The sequence below is a fragment of the Chiloscyllium punctatum genome, chromosome 50 (genome assembly GCF_047496795.1).
Source record: "Chiloscyllium punctatum isolate Juve2018m chromosome 50, sChiPun1.3, whole genome shotgun sequence".
Classification (NCBI taxonomy): Eukaryota; Metazoa; Chordata; class Chondrichthyes; order Orectolobiformes; family Hemiscylliidae; genus Chiloscyllium; species Chiloscyllium punctatum.
The window spans coordinates 42,913,178-42,938,251 of record NC_092788.1 but is presented as its reverse complement, the minus strand read 5'-3'; positions in this window follow the sequence as shown (position 1 = coordinate 42,938,251).

The following is a 25,074-nucleotide window of genomic DNA, read 5'->3' as shown; positions in this document are numbered from 1 at the left end:
CCGTTGGAACAATCCGATTGTACCCTCCTGTAACCTAACACTTTCGTCCTCACTCTGAACCACCGGAATGATCATTGTGTCATCCACAACATTGTTTATCATGCTCTAACCCCCACCCCCATTTCCCACATTCTTATCATCAACGTGTATGAATATCAGAAGCACAGCTCGATTTTCTACCTGTTCTAAAGTTGTTGTTGCAGAGGAAGTATTGATAATTCCAGTCTATAGTTGTCCTTCTTTTGGTGAATTTGTAGCATGATGCAGGAAATGGAGCCACAAAGAGTATTTTGGACATGGAACCGAGTTCTGCTTTTATACTCCGGCCCTCTGCATGTATCATTCATAAGGCGTGTACATCATTAACCTTGTAGTCGCTTTTGGCACTGTGCACTGCAACATTTCCATTTTATATGGGCCTGCAGCTCATTTTTAATAACATTCGCTGCAATCCCATCAGAGTACAGGGAACGTTTTTTAATCTTCAGGATGGACGCAGGCTCATTCATGGAGTTTGTTTGAAAGAACTAAGGTGATGAGGATAAAGATTCAATTAAATTCTGCATTATAAGCATGCAGTAGAAGATCAAAACACATTCTCATTTCTACATTGAATTGGAAGCAAATTCATAGAAAAAACCAAACACCTACCTTTCTGGATATTGTTTAGTGACATAACGTGACATGATGTTGAGATAATGAATTGGAGAGAAAGGAAAATGACTGCACTTGATGGAGGTACAGAAATATAGCGTGGATGTACAATATGAACAAGAATACTGTTAATATAAGAAGTATGAGAAACATTTTCCTCATATTCAAAGGAAACCAGATCCCAATTTTCCTTAACAGTGATGTTTAATTGGCCATCAACCTCAGTTTTCCAACTGCATGGTTTTCCCTGCCACAGATGGACCTTCTGATACACCACCTCTTCTTCTTCCTATTCTTTCCTTACCCACCTACTTCCCTTGCATTGCCCCTTCTGTTGTGACACACCCTTACACTGACCATCTCCCTTCACACTTCTCGCACTGTATATCACACCATTTCCCTATCGCTCCCACCTTCCCTGACTCTCCCTTTTGCTTTTTGCTCTCACACTAAATGCTGGAAATTGCTGACTTCTGTGCTACTACATGTCATCAGTGAATGGTGCGTTTGAAATGATCACTGTGCAACAGCAACAGAAAACAGAATGTTTGCCACAGTCTGATACGCCGTGAACAGGATGGCTTTGTTAACTGTTGCTAGAGTGGAGTTTCTTCCGGTCCCTTTATCACAACACTTAATGAAACAGCCTCATCACCAACAGGACAAGCATCTTGGGACTGAATTGGAACTCCATGCATCAATTATCTTTTGTATATTGTGAGGATATTGTTCAAACAAACAGTATTCTTGCCTTTTGCTCCTTGTTCTTTCAACTGATCTTCCAATATAATTTGAGGTGAGATCAGAGAGACTTCCCTTTCAATCGAAGCAAGACTTGACTGAGCGTGGAATCAAGGATCCTGAGCAAAACTGTGATTAATGGGAATTAGAGAACATTCTGCACTGGGAATGGGAACAATGGGAAAACAATCTCTACAAGTTATCTTCTAAGTTACATGCCATCCTGACTAGGAACTAATTTGCTGTTCCTAAACTACCAGTTGTTAAACATCTTGGAATGTGCAGATCTGTGCGTATGTGCATCACTTGGACAGAAGAGATTCAAGTAGGCTGCTCTATGTCGCATTTTCCAGAGTGATTGTGTTTGACACGTAAAATCTGCCCATGCTAGTTCCTTCCGAAATCCGTGGATGACTATGCCCTGTACCAATCTATCTTATGCTTCCACAGTTTCATCTAAAGTTTCAGAAATGTAAGACCTTGCTGAATGACTATGACCCTAGTGATATTGAGGCAATGATTGGGGTCCTTAATTCAACTGGTTTCCTTTTGAGGATTGATCATGTGATTCGTGGCCACTGAATTGAATATTTTCATGGTGATTTATGACACGGAAAATGTTATGAATATTTAGGACTCTGTTAAATAAAAAGTTTTTATTTTTTCATTCAATAACTATAACCAAATGCAAGAGTTAACTGAAATGGCAGATTCACTGTTCCCTTTCATATCAGAAAAGTATCCACACTGCAAAAGCAAAAGGAAGCTGGAAGTGCTGGAAAACTTCAACAAGTCCAGCAGCATCTGAGCAGAAAGAGAATTAACGTTCTGAGACCGATATGACTTTTTCAGAGCAGAATCATGTTCGTCTCAATATGTTAACTCTCTTATACTCTCAAGATACTGACTCATCAGCTGTGTTTCACCAACATTTTCCTTTCGTATTTGAGATTTCCAAGTTCCCACGTATATGCTAGCACAGTGGCATATTTGGGTGGGTGGCACGGTGGCTCGCACTGCTGTCTCGAAGCACCTGGGAACCTGCGCTCAATTCCACCCTTGGGCCACCGTCAGTAATCAGCTTTCATATTCTTCCCGTGGTTGCCAGTGTTTCGTCCACGTGTTTCTGATACCTCCTAATTTACCATGAAAAATTGTTCATGTGCAACTATTTGCTTTAACTATGGGAGATAGAGGAATTGTGTAGGAGGGGGATCTGCATGCAATGCTCTTCCGAGGATAAGTGTCAGCTCGATGGGCCGAATGTTTTATTTTAACACTTTAAAATTATATATCATTATTATAACAAAGGCGGGTGGTTACTGGGGCAAAAATCTCTGCATCAGCACATAATGAGCTATATTTCTACTGATGTTCTTTCCATGGCCCTACACATTGTGTTATCCATGTCGGGGTTTTTAATTCTGAATATCCTGTGCATCGAAGAGCCAGGAGGGGACAAGAGATGTCGTTGGTAGATTGGGTCAAGGAAAACCCGAAGGCTTTCGATAACTATATCAGGAATAAAAAAAAAATGACCAGAGTAAGATTAGAGCCTATCAAGTGTAATAGTGGAAATTTGTGCTTGGAGTCAGAGGAGATAGGGAAAGTGCTACGTGAATTTTTTCATCAGTATTCACACAAGAAAATAGTTGCTGTCGACGTTAATCCTGAGATACAGGTCAGTAGATTAGATAGGATAAATGTTCAAAAAGAAGAGTTTTTAGCAATTCTGGAAAGTGTAAAAATAGATAACTCCCCGGAGGAGAATTGTTCTAGGATTCTCTGGGAAGCCAGGGAGGAGATTGCAGAACCTTTGGCTTTGATATTTATGTTGTCATTGTCTACAGGAATGGTGCAGGAGTCTAGAGGATAGCAAGTGTTGTTCCCTTATTCAAGAAGGGGAGTAGAGTCTAATTATAGACAAGTGAGCATTACTTTGGTTGTGGGTAAAGTGTTGAAATTGTTAAAAAGATAGTGTTTATACTCATCTAGAAAGGAATAATTTGATTAGGTATAGTCAACACGGTTTGGTGAAGGGTTGGTCGTACCTCACAAACCTTATTGATTTTTTTGAGCAGGTGATCAAATAGGTGGATGCGGGTAAAATGGTTGACATAGTGTATTTGACATTCAGGAAAACGTTTGGTAAGTTTCCCCACGATAGGCTTATTGCAAACAAAAGGCGGCATGGGCCTGAGGGTAATTTAGCGGTTTGGATCAGGAATTGTCTAGTTGAAATAAGACAGAGTGTGGTAGCTGATGGGAAAAGATCATCCTGGAGTTCAGTTACTAGTGGTGTACTGCAAGGGTCTGTTTTTGGGCCCACTGTTGTTTGTCATATTTATAAACAATCTGGATAATGGCGTAGAAAGATGGGTTAGTATATTTGCAGATGTATCTAAGGTCGCTAGAGTTATGGATAGTGCCAAACGAGGTTGTGGGTTACAGTAGGACAGAGATAATTTGGAGGCTGGGTTGTGAGGTTGCAAATGGAATACAATGCGGAACAATGTCAGGTGATTCATTTTGGATGGAGCAACAGGAATGTAGCGTATTGGTCTCTTGGTAAGACTCTTGGTACTGTAGATGAGTAGAGATTCCTCTGTGCCCATGTACATAGATCCCTGAAAGTTGCTACCCAGTTTGGTAGGGTAGTTCAGAAGGCATATGTTGCGTTTGCTTTTATTAGTAGAGGGATTGAGTTTCGGAAACGTTGTGTCATGTTGCAGCTGTACAAAACCCTGGTGCAGCCGCACTTGGACTATTGCATGCATTTCTGGTCACCTCATTCATGGAAGGAGGTGGAATCTTTGGAAAGGGTTCAGAGGAGCTTTACTCGGTTGTTACCTGGTATGGAGGTAAGGTCTTACGAGGAAAGTTTGATGGACTTGAGGCTGTTTTCATTTGAAAGATTTTGAGAGGTGACTTAATTCAGACATATAATATAATCAGAGATTAAAGAGGCTGGATAGCGAGACACTTTTTTTCTTGGATGGTAATGGCTAGCACGAGGATACCGCCGCTCCCTCACCACCAGACACCTGGAGGAAGAACGCCTCATCTTCCGCCTTGGAACACTTCAACCCCAGGGCATCAATGTGGACTTCAACAGTTTCTTCATTTCCCCTTCCCCCACCCCACCCTAATTCCAAACTTCCAGCTCAGCACTGTCCCCAGGACTTGTCCGGACTTGTCCTACCTGCTGATCTCCTTTTCCACCTATCCACTCCACCCTCTCCTCCTTGACCTATCACCTTCATCTCTTCCCCCACTCACCTATTGTACTCTATGCTACTTTCTCCCCATCCCACCCTCCTCTAGCTTTTCTCTCCACGCTTCAGGCTCACTGCTTTTATTCCTGATGAAGGGCTTTTTCCCAAAACGTCGATTTCGAAGCTCCTTGGATGCTGCCTGAACTGTTGTGCTCTTCCAGCACCACTAATCCAGAATCTGGTTTCCAGCAACTGCAGTCATTATTTTTACCTCAAAGACCTGATTGGCAACTCCTGTTTCCTATTTAACACCGCAGATGTGTTGATGGCACTCCTTCCCTCCTCGTGTAATAGGCAGGAGGGACTGAATGGGCTATCCCTGTTCGCATTTAATAGTTTCAATGCATTGAATACATTCTGTTGAAACCAGCTTGAGAGGCTGAATGAGCTCTTGTTATTTAACTGTGGAACACTAGAAAGAGACATTTCTAGTAAGACTGTTACAGGAGTGTTACCATCACTTTAACAACACAGTTTGGATGCTATCAAGGTCTTGCTGCACATGGACACGGACTGCAACAGCAGTGGAGAGGTAAACAAATTATTCTTAATATTGCGTGATCTTCAGAGAATGCCTCCACTTCTAACTGTAAGATGTGGGAAAGACATTGAAACAGCTGAAGAAAACTACCTTGAGGATGCAGGCAGAGATGTCCTGTGACTGAAATAATTGATCCACACAAACCACAAACATCTTCCATTGTCCTCTGAATGCCTCTAACCAGTTGGGGAATTTACAATTCATTCCCATTAGATTCAATTCTGCTCAGCTTTCCTTGATACCATCCACAGTTTAGTCCTGCCTTGATATCAGGGCCAGTCGCTCTTACCACGTGTTCATATCTTTTATTCGTGTGAATAGGTCACGGTGTGTTTGTGAGGAGTGTTTCCTTCTCACAGAGGGTGGTGACTATCGGGACTTCTGTATTCCAGACAGGTTGGGGAGGTAGATCACTAAGATATTTGGAAGGCAGCACACTGGAATATGAGGCATCAGAATGTTGAGGACTGCTGGGATTGAGCATTAGAGAGGAGTTATGGCTTTTGCAGATCAGCTATGTTCATGATGAAGGGAAAGACAGGCCAGAAGGGCTGAATGATGTATTCGCGTATCTGATATTCTCTCATTCTGTTATTGGGACGTTATTTTCCTGAAAATTCTGTTATTGGATGTTGCAGTCAGGGAGACCAGAGGATTTGGTGTGCCATCTCTTGGTGATATATGGGCGCTGTATTTACAGTGAATCTGAATCGGCAACATGACCAAGAAATGAAGACAGTTCTGGAAAGACAGAGGAATGAGATGTTTCACACCGTCACTGAACGTTTCTTTTCCTAAGGATATTTTCCAACGCAGTGTCAAACTGTGTGTGACAGTCTTCATCCGCTGAATGGTCTCTGCTGTTTCTGTTCACCAGATTACTGGGGTAAATGGCCTCCAACTGTTCCTGTCCATCAGGTTTGAGAGTTTCAGTGGATCATAGGAACATGGGACTGAGGAGAAGGGTTGGTAATTAGACACTTAAAGCCTTCTCCACCAGGCACTAAGATTGGGGCTGATCAGGTTGTGGTCTCAGCCTCACTTTCCTGTCTGTAGTTCATTGCCATTTACCATGTAATGACTAAGTAGCATGGCTTTGAATAGATGCAAAGACATAGGCACCACAAACTTCCGGGGAAGAGCATTCCCACTCAAACAGCCCTTTGTGAATTTCTCCTCATCCCTGTTCAGACTGGTTTTGGCGAGGTCTCTGTTTCATTTTCTACTCCAGCTCCTCCATTGGTCATGACACATTTTAAATGTAACTCGGTTGGTCATATAGTCAATGATGTAGTTCTCAGACTAGGTCAGGTTCTTTGCTAAGCACAAGGCAGGTAGCTATCTTTAATTTGGAAAAGTAATTTACCAAAGCAAACTTACTCCAGCTATGATGGAAAGATACATGGCAAGCAGTGTGGACAAGTATGTGCATTAATATTTATCTTTCAATTTATACTGAGACACAGTTTGAATACACAGAAATATACACATACGCAGACACATACAAAAAGACGCTCACAGTGTCACACACACATACACATGCATGAAGACAAACAGAAAAAAACCTCTGCAGAATATCAGGTTGAAAGAGCTTTTCATAGCAAAATTTAAGTTCAAGACAAAAGGAAATATTAAATTGTATTCTGCCTCGAGGTCATTCTGCTCACACAAGCTGCTGGCAATCGAATTCCTTCCTGGAACGGTTGGATTTGGCTGAATTCCCTTTGCTTCAGGCAGTGTGGAGATTCCAAAGAATCCTTTACTGGAAATCTTCATGAGTGCTAAAGATTACTAATGAGTGTACACCTCTTATCTTTTGATGTGAGAAGGAACAAGGTAAGAGAGGAAGCAAATAACCGTGACTTTTCTAGCAGGTTGCATCTTCTCCAACATTTAGCTGAAATATACAATAATGTTATCTGACCACCTAACTAGACCATGTGAAGCCTCCTTGAACATCCTCGGGACTGTATGAATCCGTCCCTGTTCCCTGCTCCATGTAGGAACAATTTATAAGCTGTCATTTGAAGATGCAATTGTATATGTCCTCATAATTGTGTCCAATAAATTCATGTCTTTGCACTATCTGTATTAAAATGAATGCATATTTCTCTTAAATTTGAATCCTTACTTCTCGTTTCCCATACCAGAGGAAATGTCCATCAGCCACGCACCTGAAACACTCTCCCCAAGATCTTATGTGGTACAATATGAAAATCTCTCATTCTTTACCCTGAAGTGCTCTGGTAGAGGTTTATAAAATCATGAGGGGCATGGAAATGGTGACTAACCAAGGACATTTTCTGAGGTTTGGGAAGGTCAAAACTAGAGCACACAGTTTGAAGGTGAGGGGGAAAGCTTTAAATGAGATAAAGGTGGTCACCTTTTCTCGGAGTGTATGGATTTAACTGTCAAATGAAATGTTGGAAGCTGGGAAAATTACAGCATTTAAAAACCATTTGGATGGGTACTTGAATAGGAAGGATTTAGAGGGATATGGGCCAAATGCTGGCAAATGGGGCAAGATTAATAGAGGACATCTGGTTGTCATGGACAAGGTGAACCGAAAGATCTGTTTCTTTGCTGTATGACGGAATAAGGCCTTCATTCCAGGAACAAGTACAGTGAAACATCTAACAGAGCTTCTAAATCAATTGGGTATATTTACTTGTCAGTTTAGGGAATCATCACTGCACACAATACATCAAATGTGGCCACAGAAAACTCATGTACAGATGCAGTAAAGTGTTCTGATAGCCTTTGCATTGAGTAGAATCATTCCATATACTTTCCCAATCACTGACTGCATTGGCATACTAACCTTGTGTGATGTATGTACTAGGATGCACAAATCCCGTTGCACCACTGAGTTTAGTGATCTCTCTCCTTTTTAAGTAGTTTACTGTTGTTTTAACCTTTTGTCACAGCATAAATTTCATTAGCCCAGGTTAGACTGTTTCTGTTGTAGTTTTATACATTAACGAACCCTGTCTCTATCCCATTACAGACTCTCTACCTCCATTTGACACCTTATTGATTGACTATCTTGGTGGCTGAGCTAATTGAGCTCCAATTCAATCAGTCCCCACATCCAAATCATTGACAGGTTCGATATAGTTGTTGATCTTGCACTGATCTCTAAGGCACTCCAACAAGTTAAAATTTACCAAACTGAAAATTAACATCAATCCCTACTGTCTATATCCTGAGAGTTACCCAGGGTTCCCTTCTCCAGTGTCGCATCCGAGAAAGGTTGGATAGCCTACCCCTGTGCTGTATAATGTGCTCAAATGGCTGAATGACTTTATCATCTTCATTTGTAAATCCATAGAAGGGCAGAAAGGTCTCCGCGTGCCTCATTGCTGACGGGCTGAATGGGAACTTCCTCTCCCTCTGTAAAAGCAACGAGGGTTTGATGAGAGAACAAGACATGGGTTAAGAGCAGCAGGGTTGCATGTTATTGTAACTAAACATCCAGTTCCTGTCTGTTCCCAATAAACATGGTTTCTTTTGTTTATCACTGATCTATGGAACTCAACCTTGAATGCTTGCAGTAACCCAGTCTTCACTGCTCCTTGGGCATGGGAACACTACAGATCACACAGCCCTAAAGAGAAAGGAGGATCCCTGTCTCAGTCTGAAATGAGAATGCCCTTATTCTTTAAACGTCTCCCCCTCAAGCCAACCACCAATCTTTTGAAACAAGGATTCGACAATTAAAAACAGGTATAGACCATTCAAGCTCTCAAACCTGTCTTCAATTCCTATGACACTTGACAATCAAATACTTAACACATTTAGCCTCAATCGAAGTTAAATTAATTCCAGATACCATAAGCTCACAAGAGTGTAGGAAATTAGGACGTTGTACGGTACAGCACAGTACAGCCCTTCAGCCTTCAATGTTGTGCGAACCTCTTTATCCTAGTCTAAGATTAAAGTAAACTTCATACCCATCCTTTGGTTATGATTTATTTGTTTATCCAAGAGTTGCTTGAATATCCCTAATGTATCTGGTTCTACTACCATCGCTGGCAGTGCATTCCACGCACCAATAACTACCTGTGTAAACAACCTTCATCTGACATCTCCTCGAGGCCTCCTTCCAATCACTTTAAAATTATGCTCCCTGCGTGATAGCCATTTCGACCCTGGGAAAAAAAGTCTCTGGTTGTCCACTCTGTCTATGCCTCAGCATCTTGCACACCTCTATTAAGTAAGCTCTCATTCTTCTTCACTCCAATGAGAAAAGCCTAGCTCACTCAGAAATTCTTCAAAGACATGCCCTCCAGCGCAGGCAACATCCTGGTAAATCCTGTCTGCACCCTCTCGAAAGCTTCCAATTTCTTCCTATAAACGGGGCGACTGAACTCAACACAATAATTCATGTGTGATCTAACCAGTGCTTTATAGAGTTACAGCATAATCTCCTGGCTCTTCAACTCAATCTCCCTGCTAATGAAAACCAACTCACCGCACTGCTCTTAACACCCCTATCAACTTGAGTGGCAACTTGGTGATACCTATGGACGTGGGCGCTAAGGTCCGTTGGCTCCTCCACACGGCCAAGAACGCTACGTTTGACCATGTAATCTGCATTTGAATTCGACCTTCAACAATGAATCACTTCAGAAAATAGGAAATTGGAGTGGAATTAAGCCATTTATCCAATTGGATCTGCTGTGCCATTTAATTAAGGGTGAAATATTTCTCAGCCGCATTCTTTTACATTCAGGAACTGATCAATTGATTCCCTTATTAATGAAAAACGAATTCATCTCTATCTTAAAGATACTATTTTTTCTGTGTACGGGAGTGTGCATGTGTTACCGTGTAAGTGTTCATATCTGTATCTATATGTGTTGTGTATTTAATGCGCCTATGTATGTTTGTGTGTCTCTCTGTCGTCATCTCTGTGAAATGCAGCCTTTGTGGTTTTTGTGGTAAATCCACTGAAACTGAGATCAACACCCTCCCCCCTTCCCCCATCTCTCCTGTCTGTCAATGTTAAGTGTAGAGTCATATGATGTCACCCTCTGCTGGCCTCCCCATGCCACTGCACTAGTGTCAGATGTTTTCTCTCTCTCTCAGAGCACATCAAATACTATCAATCTCTCACCTTGCATGGCTGTTTGGGTTTTCAAATAATGTCTTTCGAAGCACAGAGCCGTTTCGTCTGATACCTAGCGATAGCGTTCCTGAGATATTACCACCATGACTGTGTCAGTTTCAAGACTTTTCAATCTTTTCTCATTTATAATTTGTAGGAGTGTATTATAAAAGATTTCAAGTAAATGAACGTGCAATAACTTCATTGCATTAACTTACAAATCGTTCCATCAACATTGCTTGGATGCATTTGCGGTGGAAATACTCTTTAATTTGTGCACTCTGTGTCAAAAATAATCTTTAAAGACAAATGACTTCCACATTGCAGAGCGAGCATAGATATTACTTTACACGAACATTCTCCACTCTGAGGGTCTTCAGTGCAATTACAATCCTCCATATACCAAACTGTGTGTGTACGTGTGTGCGTGTGCAGATGGTTCTATCAGTTTTGATGTCGCTATGAGCTGCCTTCCTCCCCCTCCCTCCCAGACTGAATCCCTGATGTTTGTCACGATGCGGGGCTGTCAACGCAGAGGAGTGGGAAGGCCAGCAGAGGGAGAAATTGCATCACTTTAAACACCAGAGAGGCTGACAGATCCTCTGTGCACATGGACACACAGATGCACACAGAGACGAATACAGGCACGCAGACAAAACGCAGAGATGAAAACAGACACGAAATTACACAAAAAGACAAATACAGACACGCAGATGCACAGAAAGATGAACGCAGACACACAGATATACACAGAGACTAACACAGATACGCTGGTATGCACAGAGATGTATACAGAAACGCAGATACACACAAAGGCGAATACAGACATGCAGATACACACAGAGATGAATGCAGATGCACAGGCGCACACAGAGACAAATGCAGATGTGCAGCGACACAGAAACAAATACAGGCACGGAGAGACAAATGCAGACAGGCAGATACACAACAGAGATAAATACAGGCACGCAGATACACATAGAGACGAATACAGACACGCAGATACAGAGATGAATAGACTCACACAGATGCCCACAGAGATGAATACCGACACAATGATTCACACAGAGATGAACACAGACACACAGAGACAAACACAGACGCACAGATACACACAGAGACGAATGCAGACACACAGATACTCACAGAGATAAATGCAGGCATGCAGATAGACATAGAGACGAACACAGACATGCACGTATAGATATGAGTACAGGCATGCAGATAGACATAAAGACGAATACAGACACGCTGATACATAGATGAATGCAGGCACGCTGTTACAGAGACAAGCAGATATGCAGAGAGACGGATAGATACACACAGATATACACAGAGATGAATACAGACACGCAGATACACACAGAGACAAACACAAACACGCAGATACACACAGAGACACGCCGATACACACAGAGATGAATAGAGTCACACAGACGCCCACAGAGACAAATACAGACACACGGATACACACAGAGATGAACAGAGACACACAGATACAGAGATGAACACAGGCGCACAGATACACATAGAGACACGCAGATACACACAGAGACGAATTTAATTACACACACATACACAGAGATGAATACAGACACGCAGATGCACACAGAGATGAATACAGACACGCAGATACAGAGAAAGACAAATATAGACACGCAGTTGCACACAGAGACGCATAAAGTCACACAGATACCAAAAAGACGAATACAGATACACGAAGACACACAGAGTTGAACAGAGATACACCGTTATACACAGAGACAAAAACAGACACGCTGATACACGCAGAGATGCGCAGATACACACAGAGACGAAGAGACACACACAGACACACACAGAGAGGAATATAGACGCGCAGATACACACAGATGTGAATACAGTCAGATACACACAGAGAGGAATACAGACATACAGATTCACACAGACTCAAATACAGGCACAAAGAGATACACAGAGATGAATGTAGACACACAGACACACAAGGAGATTGATGCAGTAGCACAGATACTAATACAGACACACAGAGACAAATACCGATACACAGATGCACATGCACACACAGACACACTACACCCACTGACACACTGACGTTTATATAAACATTGGGAAGCTGCCAGTATTTATTTTTCAGGTGGTGACTTTCTCAATATTTCACTCACTCTGTGTGGCTTTCTGAAGTTCCATAGGTAAATCTCTGCATGTTCTCTATAGCTTCCACCTCTTTCCTTTAATGAGGTGACCAGAACATGGTATTACAAGTGTGGTGTTATGACACGGCGATGAACCTTTCTGCTAATTAAACCAAACACTCAGAAAAGCTCACCTTGCTCATAATCTGTTAAGGTCGAGTGACAGAAAGCTCGCAAATTCCAATACTTAATAGAAAATAATATCAATGTATTCCTTAAACTAAAAGTGAACATTGAACAACAACAGTTATTCCCAATTCTAAGCTTCCCTTTCTCTGAACTGTTTGTTATCTTCCGCCACCTTTAACAATATACACTTCCAATTAAAGAAAAATTGCATTAAAATTACATAAACCAGACAGTGGCTGTAATCACCAATGCCCTCCTTCTTTCCACCGAATATCTCCCTGGGTCATGTTTTGTGTTTTAATGCAAGGGCTTTTCATCCAAAAAAAAATGTATCTTCCACAGAGAATGTTGTTCATGGCAGACTCTCACGATGGTAGTTTACTCTCTGTCTAACTTTTAAAATGCGTGCCTCTTTATTCCCTCAACATCAGCTCATCTCCTTGGTTTGATGCTGGCAAAACAATAAATTTAAAATCGATTGGGTTGAGTATAGTGGGATATAATTTCAACTTGATTGGTCAAATTCTAATAGTTGCCAAAAGAGCAACCAAAGCCCAACATATCTGTTTCACAGCCAGATGTTACATAGTTTTAATTGTCCAGTACACTCTGAAAATATTAGCTAGTCATATGACAAGAATTTGCAAGTTCTCAATGCAGAACAGCTTTCAACTTCATCACAGTGGGTTAAACAGTGGGATTATAGATCTGCAGTATAACCTCACAGCTCTGAAACTGAGCTCCCCGGCTGTGAAAGCCAACACATCATACGCCTTCTAAACAACAGCACCAACCTGGATGGCAACTTTGAGGATCTATAGACATGGACCCCAAGATCCCGCTGTTCTAGATTTATCTTGAACGGTCACGCATCAGCTCAGTTCTGTCAATGACCTGTAGTAACCTACAACAGCCGTCCATACTAACCACGAACTCCACCAAAGTTCGTGACATCGGCGAATCTATGAACCCACCCTTCCAATTCGTCATGAAACTCTCTTATGAAAAAAATCACAAAGAGCAGAGGTCCCATAACAGATCACCAAGCTCGTCACCAAGCTCCAGGCTGCATCTGTTCCTCGACTACCACCTCTGTCTACTGTGGGCCAGCAAATTCTGCATCCAGACAACCAGATCTCCCTGTAAGCCACGTCTCCTTATCTTGTGAATGAGCTTATCGTGGATAACCTTATCAAACGCCTTGTTGTAATCCGTATATACCACATCCACTGCTCTAATTCATCAACGTGTTTTGTCACATCTTTAAGGAATTCAATAAGATCTATGACCTGCTCCTCACAAAGCCATGCTGACTGTCTCTAATCATTTATAATTTTCCAAATATTGTTGTGGTTCTATAGCCACTATAAATACCGGAGAAAACAGCACAGAAGCGCTTCACAGGAGGCTCCCAAGCACTGAGGATGTCACCTAGACAGGGGACGAAAACTTTGCAAGACAAATTCCCAGCTCGGTGAATAGAACCACAACAACGAGCACCCGAGCTACAAGTCTTCGACCAAACTTTTCCAAATATTCATAAATCCTGTCTCTCAAATCCTCTCCAATACTTTGCCCGTCACTGGTGTAAGACTGGTTAGCCAATAATTCCCAGGAATATCCCTATTCCCTTTATTTAACCAGGGAATAACTTTTGCCAGCCTCCTGTCATCTGGCACGACTCCAGTGTACAGTGACGATGCAAAGATCATCGCAAAATGCACAGCAATCTCTTCTCGCTTCCTATAGTATCATAGGGCATATCCTGTTTGGCCAAATAAATTTATCTATCCGTGTGTTTCTCAAATTTTTCAACACATCCTCCTGTTCTAGCATATCCGTCTGTATCATGCTGTCCTCAGAAACGTCAAGGTCCCTCTCATTAGTGAATACTGAAGCAAACATTCATTATGAACCATCCCTAACTCCTCCGACTCCTGGCGCAAGTTCTCTCCACTATCACTGATCAGCCCTACCCTCACTCTGGCCATCCTCTTGTTCCTGACATAAGTGGAGAACGTCTTAGGTTTTACCTTAATTCTACCCCCCAAGCCTTTATCATGCACACTTTTATCTCTCCCGAGTTCATTCTTCACTTCCATCCTGGTTACCTTGCAACCTTCTAGAGCACTGTCTAACCATTGTCTCCTCAACCTTATGTAAGCTTCATCCTTCCTCTTGATTAGATGTTCTAAATCGCCTGGCACAATGAAGATATGGAACTGTAAATGGATGGGAGATGCACATCCTGTCACTTCCAGCATGAGCTGCAAGTTTCGCGACAGTGGGCAGTGATCAAACACAGTGTTACTGAGCAATGCACTGGGATAGTGGACACAGCTCTACATGCTGGAAGGGTAACTGCTCCAGGTTTACAGAGTTATTCACTGCACAGCTCCCCGTGGGCTGATGTGGTCTGCACAGTCTACAGATTGCTGGGTTGTATTGAGCGGTACACCAGCCTTGTCTGCACAGTGCTTCACGCTGAATAGATACCTCATCTGGATTATGATGTCTGATTCTGTGAGGTGGAGTTGGTATCGGGCATAACTGACCATTTGAGCTGATCTGACAGCATATTTATTTTATGTTCTTACTCTTGTTATTTGACTCGCCAGGTCTGACTCTGCCGGCAAACCCCATTCCTCTGAGAAGAGCCATGTTTATTCAACTTGTTGATCAAGTAATCATCCAAATATAACCTGAGTATCTGTCTTTCTGCACCTTAACCTGAGCGTTGGTGCTAATATCCCTGAATCCCCGGGGACATAATTATGATGTTCAGAAACAATGTGCAAAGTGCATGGCTCATGCTCTTCTATACATCACGGCTGTGGGTCCCATTTGGATCCTTAATGTATCAAGAGCTGGCACTGTGAAGCTCAGAAACAATGAAAAGGTGCGTCTCAGGCTGTTCACTTCCTGGTGTGTCCCATGTGGTGCTCCATGAACAGTGGAGTGTGTGTTGGGCTGTTGTTCACTTCCCGGTGTGTCCCATGTAGTGCTCCATGGTGGACAGGGGGTTGCAGCACCTTTGAGAAACATCTTTGAAACTTGGTCTGTGCCTGTTCACTGAACATCTGTATTTGTCCCTCTCAGCTGATCATGTGGTCGGTTACACGAGGAAGCCCCTCGAGTATTATTGTTAAGTACCAGGCAGCAAATTTGTAACTGAGGGGCTCCGGACTGACTCCTGTTATTGGAAAGTTAGTGGAGGTGCTTGGAATGGTTTGCTGGAAGTTGTGCTGTCAGCTGCCTCAGACATTCAGAGAGACCTGAGCATTTGGTGACCCAACTCTGGATGGAGGATGGGGACGATAGTAACAGCATCTGGGTCTGAAACATGAACAATAAATAGAGCAGAGGTTGCAAAGAGGGGAAGCTCTGAAACCACGCAGTGAGATTGGGTCTGGGGAAAGGGATCTGCTGGATCCACCCCCGGTTTTCCAGGAACACCTTCCCAAGCTCCAATTAACCCAGGAGCAGAGTGTGAGGGAACCCTGACGGAACAAGGAGCTGTTCATAGAGCGGTGTCACCTTCTTTAACACGACCTGCAGCTTCTCATCAGGGGGAGGACCGTGCTACCAGTGGTTTTTGGGTCAGAGTTTCATTCAGCTTCTATGTTTCGGAACTTTCCAGGCAGGAGTGGGTGACAGCTCCATCATCTCTCCGATCTCAACATCAGTGTCATCATTCAGTGACTGAGGATATATATGGTGGATGAGAGCAATAGGCCCGCTGGGAACATCAGGCAGCAAACGATCAGGGTGACGGAGCAACACATGCCATGTCTGCACGGCTCAGAGTAAACCCTTCAGTACACACGGTATCACTAAGTCCTGTAATCCCTCTGTATTTCAGTAACATACTGCCGGCCGTTCTTCCTTGAAGAAAATGACAGAATATATATGATGTTAAATCCCACCTGCCAAACTTTTATCCATTGATTAACTTGTCCATATCCATTTACAGACTCTACAACTTCCATTGATTATTTAATTTCCTGCTTATATTATTTCCATTGGCAAACTTAGTTACAGTACATTTGGTCCACTCCTCTAGATTATTGATATAGATGGTAAATAGCTGAAGACCCTGCACTGGTCACTGTGTGACCCTACTGGTTACATTGTTTTAAACTGATTAAATCTGATTTATCCGGAGTGCCTGCTTTCTGTCCGATAACCAGTCCCCCGCCATTCCTGTGAAACACATTCGAAGGACTGAAGAAAGATGAGGAACCTCAGTCAGCAATCCAGCTCCTCCAGCCTGCTCCACCATTGAATACAATCATGGCTGATATCAGCCTGCTCCACCAATGAATATAATCATGGCTGATGTCATCTCGGTCTCAGTCCCAATTTCCAGCCCACTCTCCATATCCCCTCAGTTACTCAATATCCCAGCATCCACTGCACTCTGGAACAGTGAATTACACAGATTTAAAATGCTTTGATAGAAGTTCTCTCATCTCTGCTTTAATTCCTCTCCACTTATCCTAAAACTGTGATCTCTTGTTGTAGGTTGCCCCACATGAGGAAATACCCAATGCATGTCGACATTATCAATCACCTTTAGCATTGTCCAGACCTCAGTGACATCACCTCCCATTTTTCTAAACTCCAGGGAGTCTAGGCCTGAACTGCTCAATCTCTATTCAGAGGACAAACTCCTTATCTCTGGAATCAGTCTAGTAAACCTCTTCTGAACTGCCTCCAAGATTTTGAGTGGGAGCAGCGGCCGAGGAAAAACGAACCCGGGAGACTACAGCTAAGGTAAGACAGTTTGTTTCAAAATTACTTACCTGTAGCGGGCAGCGGAAGTGAGGTTGCAGCGCATAGCTGGGCGGGAAGGCAAGTGATTAGTATTTGAGTGGGTGTGTTCTAGACCCCAGGTCCTACTTCCGTAGGGCCTCCCTCCCACCCTCCTCCTCTAACCTAACTTTAAAGTCCACAGGTTATTGACTCAGTGTTCTTGTTTTTGGAGACAGTGTACAGTCATAGCAGCACAGGCGGTGGAATGTTCCTCCTGCAGGATGTTTGAGGTAGGGGTGACCACCGATACTCCTGCCGACTTCGTGTGCAGGAAATGCAGTCAGATCCTGATCCTCACCGAACGAGTTAGGGAACTGGAACTGGAACTGGATGAGCTGAGGATTATTCGAGAGGCTGAGAGGGTGATCGATAGAAGCTACAGGGACATAGTTACGCCAGAGAACAGAGGTAGCTGGGTAACAGTTAGAGGTGGGAAGGGGAAGAAACAGGCAGTGCAGGGTTCCCCTGTAGTCGTTCCCCTAAAAAATAAGTATGCAGCTTTGGAAACTGTTGGGGGGGACAGCCTTGCAGGTGTAAGCTGCAGTGAAGGGGTCTGTGGCTCTGAGATTCAGAAGGGAAAGGGGGAGAAGAAGAGAGCGCTAGTTATAGGGGACTCTCTAGTTAGAGGGACGGACAGGCGGTTCTGTGGACATGGGCGAGACTCTCGGATGGTTTGTTGCCTCCCGGGTGCTAGGGTCCGAGACGTCTCGGACCGTGTCTTCAGAATCCTTAAGGGGGAGAGTGTGCAGCCAGAAGTCGTGGTACACATTGGCACCAACGACATAGGTAGGAAGAGGGGCGGGGAGGTCATTCAAGAGCTCAAGGAGTTAGGCTGGAATCTAAAGGCTAGGACAGACAGAGTCGTCATCTCTGGGTTGTTGCCGGTGCCACGTGACAGAGAGGCAAAGAATAGGGAGAGAGTGCAGTTGAACACGTGGCTGCAAGGATGGTGTAGGAGGGAGGGCTTCAGATATTTGGACAATTGGACTGCATTCTGGGGAAGGTGGGACCTGTATAAACAGGACGGGTTGCACCTGAACCAGAAGGGCACCAATATCCTGGGGGGTAGGTTTGCTAGCACTCTTCGGGGGGGTTTAAACTAATTTGACAGGGGGATGGGATCCGGACTTGTAGTCCAGCAAGTAAGCTAGCTGTGTGTCAGGATGTCCAAGACTGTAGGGAGGCTGTGGAGAAGGTAGCACTGACAGGGACTACTTACAGACACAGAGATGGGCTCAAGTGCGTATACTTCAATGCAAGGAGTATCAGAAATAAGGTGGGTGAACTTAAGGCATGGATCGGTACCTGGGACTACGATGTTGTAGCCATCACGGAAACATGGATAGATGAGGGACAGGAATGGCTGTTGGAGGTTCCTGGGTACAGATGTTTCAGTAAGATTAGGGAGGGTGGTAAAAAAGGAGGGGAGGTGGCATTGCTAATTAGAAATGGTATAACGGCTGCAGAAAGGAAGTTTGAGGGGGATCTGCCTCTGGAGGTAGTATGGGCTGAAGTCAGAAATAGGAAAGGTGCAGTCACCTTGTTGGGTGTTTATTATAGGCCCCCCAATAACAGCAGAGATGTGGAGAAACAGATTGGGAAACAGATTTTGGAAAGGTGCAGAAGCCACAGGGTCGTAGTCATGGGCGACTTCAACTTCCCAAATATTGATTGGAAGCTCTTTAGATCAAGTAGATTGGATGGGGCGGTGTTTGTGCAGTGTGTCCAGGAAGCTTTTATAACGCAGTATGTAGATTGTCCAACCAGAGGGGAGGCCATATTGGATTTGGTACTCGGTAACGAACCGGGACAAGTGGTGGGCTTGTTAGTGGGTGAACATTTTGGTGATGGCGACCACAATTCTGTGACTTTCACCTTGGTTATGGAGAGAGATAGGTGCGCACAACAAGGAAGTTTCTACAATTGGGGGAAGGGAAATTACGATGCTGTTAGACAGGATTTGAGGAGCATACGTTGGGAGCATAGGCTGTCAGGGAAGGATGTGGTGGAAATGTGGGACTTTTTCAAGGAGCAGATACGACGTGTCCTTGATATGTATGTACCGATCAGGCAGGAAAGAAATGGTCGTGTGAGGGAGCCTTGGTTGACGAGGGAGGTTGAATGTCTAGTAAAGAGGAAGAAGGAGGCTTACATAAGGTTGAGGAAACAAGGTTCAGACAGAGCAGTGGAGGGATACAGGATAGCCAGAAGGGACCTGAAGAAAGGGATTAGGAGAGCTAAGAGAGGGCATGAAAAATCCCTGGCGGATAGGATCAAGGATAACCCCAAGGCATTCTATGCGTATGTGAGAAACCTGAGAATGACGAGAACGAGGGTAGGTCCGATCAAGGACAGTGGTGGGAGACTGTGTATTGAGTCGGAAGAGATAGGAGAGGTCTTGAACAAGTACTTCTCTTCAGTATTTACGAACGAGAGGGACTGTATTGTTGAAGAGGAGAGTGTGAAACGGACTGATAAGCTAGAAGAGATATCTGTTAGGAAGGAAGATGTGTTGGACATTTTGAACAACTTGAGGATAGACAAGTCCCCCGGGCCTGACGGGATATATCCTAGGATTATGTGGGAAGCAAGAGAGGAAATTGCAGTACCGTTGGCAATGATCTTCTCGTCTTCACTGGCAACGGGGGTGGTACCAGGGGACTGGAGAGTAGCGAATGTTGTGCCCCTGTTCAAAAAAGGGAATAGGGATAACCCCGGGAATTACAGGCCAGTTAGTCTTACTTCTGTGGTAGGCAAAGTAATGGAAAGGGTATTGAGGGATAGGATTTACGAGTATCTGGAACGGCACTGCTTGATTAGGGACAGCCAGCACGGATTTGTGAAGGGTAGGTCTTGCCTTACAAGTCTTATTGAATTCTTCGAGGAGGTGACCAAGCATGTGGATGAGGGTAGAGCAGTGGATGTAGTGTACATGGATTTTAGTAAGGCATTTGATAAGGTTCCCCATGGTAGGCTTATGCGGAAAGTCAGGAGGAATGGGATAGAGGGAAATTTGGCCAATTGGATAGAAAACTGGCTAACCGGTCGAAGGCAGAGAGTGGTAGTAGATGGTAAATTTTCAGCATGGAGTCCAGTTACAAGTGGAGTTCCTCAGGGATCAGTTCTGGGTCCTCTGCTGTTTGTAATTTTTATTAATGACTTAGATGAGGGAGTCGAAGGGTGGGTCAGTAAATTTGCAGATGATACAAAGATAGGTGGAGTTGTGGACAGTGAGGAGGGCTGTTGTCGGCTGCAGAGGGACTTAGATATGATGCAGAGCTGGGCTGAGGAGTGGCAGATGGAGTTCAACCCTGCCAAGTGTGAAGTTGTCCATTTTGGAAGAACAAATAAGAATGCGGAATACAGGGTTAATGGTAGGGTTCTTGGTCAGGTGGAGGAACAGAGGGATCTTGGGGTCTATGTACATAGATCTTTGAAGGTTGCCACTCAGGTGGATAGAGTTTGTAAGAAGGCCTATGGAGTATTATCGTTCATTAGCAGAGGGATTGAATTCAAGAGTCGTGAGGTGATGTTGCAGCTGTACAGGACTTTGGTTAGGCCACATTTGGAGTACTGTGTGCAGTTCTGGTCGCCTCACTTTAGGAAAGATGCGGAAGCTTTGGAGAGGGTGCAGAGAAGATTTACCAGGATGTTGCCTGGAATGGAGAGTAGGTCGTACGAGGATAGGTTGAGAGTTCTCGGCCTTTTCTCGTTGGAACGGCGAAGGATGAGGGGTGACTTGATAGAGGTTTATAAGATGATCAGAGGAATAGATAGAGTAGACAGTCAGAAACTTTTTCCCCGGGTACAACAGAGTGTTACAAGGGGACATAAATTTAAGGTGAAGGGTGGAAGGTATAGGGGAGATGTCAGGGGTGGGTTCTTCACCCAGAGAGTGGTGGGGGCATGGAATGCGCTGCCCGTGGGAGTGGTAGAGTCAGATTCATTGGCGACCTTTAAGTGGCATTTGGATAGGTACATGGATGGGTGCTTAATCTAGGATAGAAGTTCGGCACAACATCGTGGGCCGAAGGGCCTGTTCTGTGCTGTATTGTTCTATGTTCTATGTTCTATAATTACATCCCTCCTGCAGTCAGGACACAAAAACTGTACACTGAACTCAATTGCGATCTCACAAATGCCTGGCATTATTGCAGCAGTACCTCCCTCGCTTTATAATCTATTCTTTCAGAAATATATACCAAATTTGCAGTTGCCTTTCTCATTATCTGCTACACCTGCATCTGTGTCTTTTGCGATATGGATGAGGATACCAGATCCCTCTGTACCTAAGCACTACGTAGTTTCCCTCTGTTTGGATAGTAAGTTGCCTTTCTGTTACACTGACCAAAACGGCCGCATACTTTTCATTGTTTCGTTTCATCTGCAACCTATCCTTAATCATTCATTACAATTTCTCAACTGAGTCAGTGTCTTCTGAAGAACTGATTATAGCATGTCCATCCCCTCAAATAGGTGATAGTATTTATTGCTAATAGTTGGGGCCTGGGGACTGAGCCCTATGGTATTTTTGGAAACAGAAAATGAACCAGTTATTCCAACTCAATGCAATTCTTTGTTTCGCCAAGCCTACATCCAAGCGAATAAATTACTTCGAACCTTATGTAATCTTATTCTGCAGATTAATCTTTTGTGCACACCTTCTTCAATGTCTTCTGCAAGTCCTGATTTTACATCTCCAGGATCCTCATTATGCAGCTTGCTTGTCACATTCTTAAAGACTCAAATAAATAATGAAAATATGATTCATCTTTTGTAAAATTATGTTGATTCTGATCGATTGTGGCTTCCCTTTGTAAATGTGCTTTCTTTAATTCCTGAATAATCGATTTTAATAATTTTCTTAAATTCCAGCAGTTTTCTCGCTACTTTATATTCCATCGTGAATGTGGTAAGCTTTCACCTCTATATATTCTCTTCGTTCCCTCCAATCCTGTATAATTCACACATGGTGTGAAATGACCTACTCTGGTTGCTGTGTAAGAAGCATGAGTGGCTGAATGGACTCATTCTCTTCCCTGTGCACAAAATCAATGGGCTGATGTCAAAACAAAATCAAAACAAAACATAGATTAAACCGAGCCGAACCAAGGCAAATTAACTTAAATTACATGAAGTTACAACACCCAGCACAATCCTACCAAAGCTCCCCATCACCGGTAGCATGAGTTGCCATACCCGTATTTGTTCAGAATTCTTCCTCTCAGAGCCCTCACTGTTACACAAATGTCCTGACCAATATAGCCAATAAAACCATGTGTATATGGTTGAAATAGGGTCGCCACGTCCTATGACAATGTTCATTTCTTGGGTGCCCATACTCATAAGGAAGTCGAGGGGAATCGACTCCATAACTAGCCCACACCAGGATCAGAGTCCTGGGAGGTTTCCTGGAACCCAGTTTATCAGAATGCTCTTCTTCGCACTTAATGAAAGAATACTAACCAATTTATTCCCATGCAAGTCGAAAGAGGGAAGATTCAGCGAACACAAGAGGAGGGGCACTGGATTTGCCTTGACCTCGGTTCCCAAAACCCCTTCCAAAACACTTGCTATAGTGCACCAATACCTATGAAGCTTGTGGCATGATCACAAGCAATACGTAAGTGCACCAACATCTATTGAATATTTGGGGCACATTGGGGACTCTCCCGTCTTAAATTTGACAGGCTGCTCGGGTGTCAATTAAACCCTGCGGAGTAACTTCAACTGCATAGCCTACATCCAATTGCAAATTGAAATCTTCCTTTCGCTTTCCCAAATATCTTCCCACTCCTCTGGTGAGATCTCCACCCACAATTCCTGAGCCCAGATTCCATGCAGCCGCTCTATATCATTTGAGACACTACCTCTTAATAAATGATAGAGGGTGCTAACCGAGAGAGCACCTGTGGAAGAAACACTCTTCCCTCCATTTCCGACCTATGGGGACTAACCATTAATGTAGTCTTTTTTTCTGTCTAAAGTTCCTCATCTAAAAGTAGCGAAAGTGGCCCCTCCAAGATAACTCATATTTCTGACTCAGCTGCTCTAAAACCACCATGACCACCACGTCAAATAATTCTCCCAAACAGGAAACTCCTCTGGACTCCCAGAGCCGAAAGCCATAATCCATCAATCCCAGCTGGGATCCTACCAATCCTACAATGGGAATAAAAGGAGAAGATTATTTTTGTAAATTGCCCTCACTTTGTCGCATCATTTTACAGGCTTTAACTATTTTATGGACAATTGGATTTCTGCAATGGTTCATAACAATCCTCGTCTTGTCCATGAACAACAGATTAATGAGGGGACATTTTGCCTGGGATGCCTTAATGTCCAGACAAACTGACCGCAGGTCTTTGCAAGCTCAATCAGCCACATCCGATTGCAGGGAACCTCGTTGGTATTTCTTAAAGTCCAGAAAATTCACACCCTTAATCTCCTGCAGAACCTGTAATTTGGCGAGCTTCATAAGAGGCCACCTGTGGTGCCAGATGAACAACCTTAACCAACTGTAAAGCCTCCATAGAACCGACCTGGAGAGCATCAAAAGGACCATTCGCATGGGATAGAAGAAACGAGGAAGTGCATTCATTTTAACCGGAGGTATTCTACCCAACCAGGATAATGGAATATCTTCCCAGAGCCGAAGGTCCTGTCTTATCTTCTTGAGCACTTGCACGAAGTTTGCTTTATATAATTGACTGAAGGCCGGTGTGGTAAAAATGCCTAAATAGAGGAGACCTTCTTGTGACCATCTGAAAGGGAATCGGATTGCACCCCCCATGATCAGGTACTCGAATAACACCCCGACAGGCATGGCGTCCGATTTCATAAAATTGATGTTATACCCCGAGATAGACTCAAATAAATCAATCACTTCTTTAAAACGGGGCAAAGATATCATCAGGTTAGTTGGAGAGTGAAGAACGTCATCTATGTAAGGATGATGTCATGCCTTCCTGAACCTACCACCCGTTCAGTTATTTTGGGGGCCCTCTGGGTGGCCTCTGCCAACGGCTCAATCATCAATACAAATAATAACGGCGAAAGGGGCAGCACACCGATGCTAAAATTATACCATTAGTCCTTATACATTAGTGAGAACTCATGTCGCTGTTGCGTCACTTTATAATTCTGCCATCCAACAGGCAAAGACACATCCAAGGCAAAACAGTTCCAAGACATAAAAGAGGTACGGCCACTACACCCAAGCAAATGCTTTCTCTGCATCCAGCGAGACTTCCAAGCCTGGAATCGACCTTGCTGGCACACCTGAACCATATTTTGCACTCTCCTAATATTAACAGGGGACCTGTGACTCCTAATAAAACGTGTCTGGTCCCCTTTCACAATGAAGGACAAGATCTTCTCCAACCTCAACGCTAGTATTTTCGACAAAATTTTAAATTCCACGTTTAATAACTGTATAGGCCTATACGAATAGGCAATCCTCTGGGGCTTTCCCTCTCTTGAGAATAAGAGACATGTTTGCTTCTCTCTGAGAGGATGGGAGGCAGTTCTGTCCACAAGTATAATTGAATATATCTAACATTGGCCCAGCCATCATGTCTATGAACTCCTAATAAATCTCACTCCACAAGCCATCTG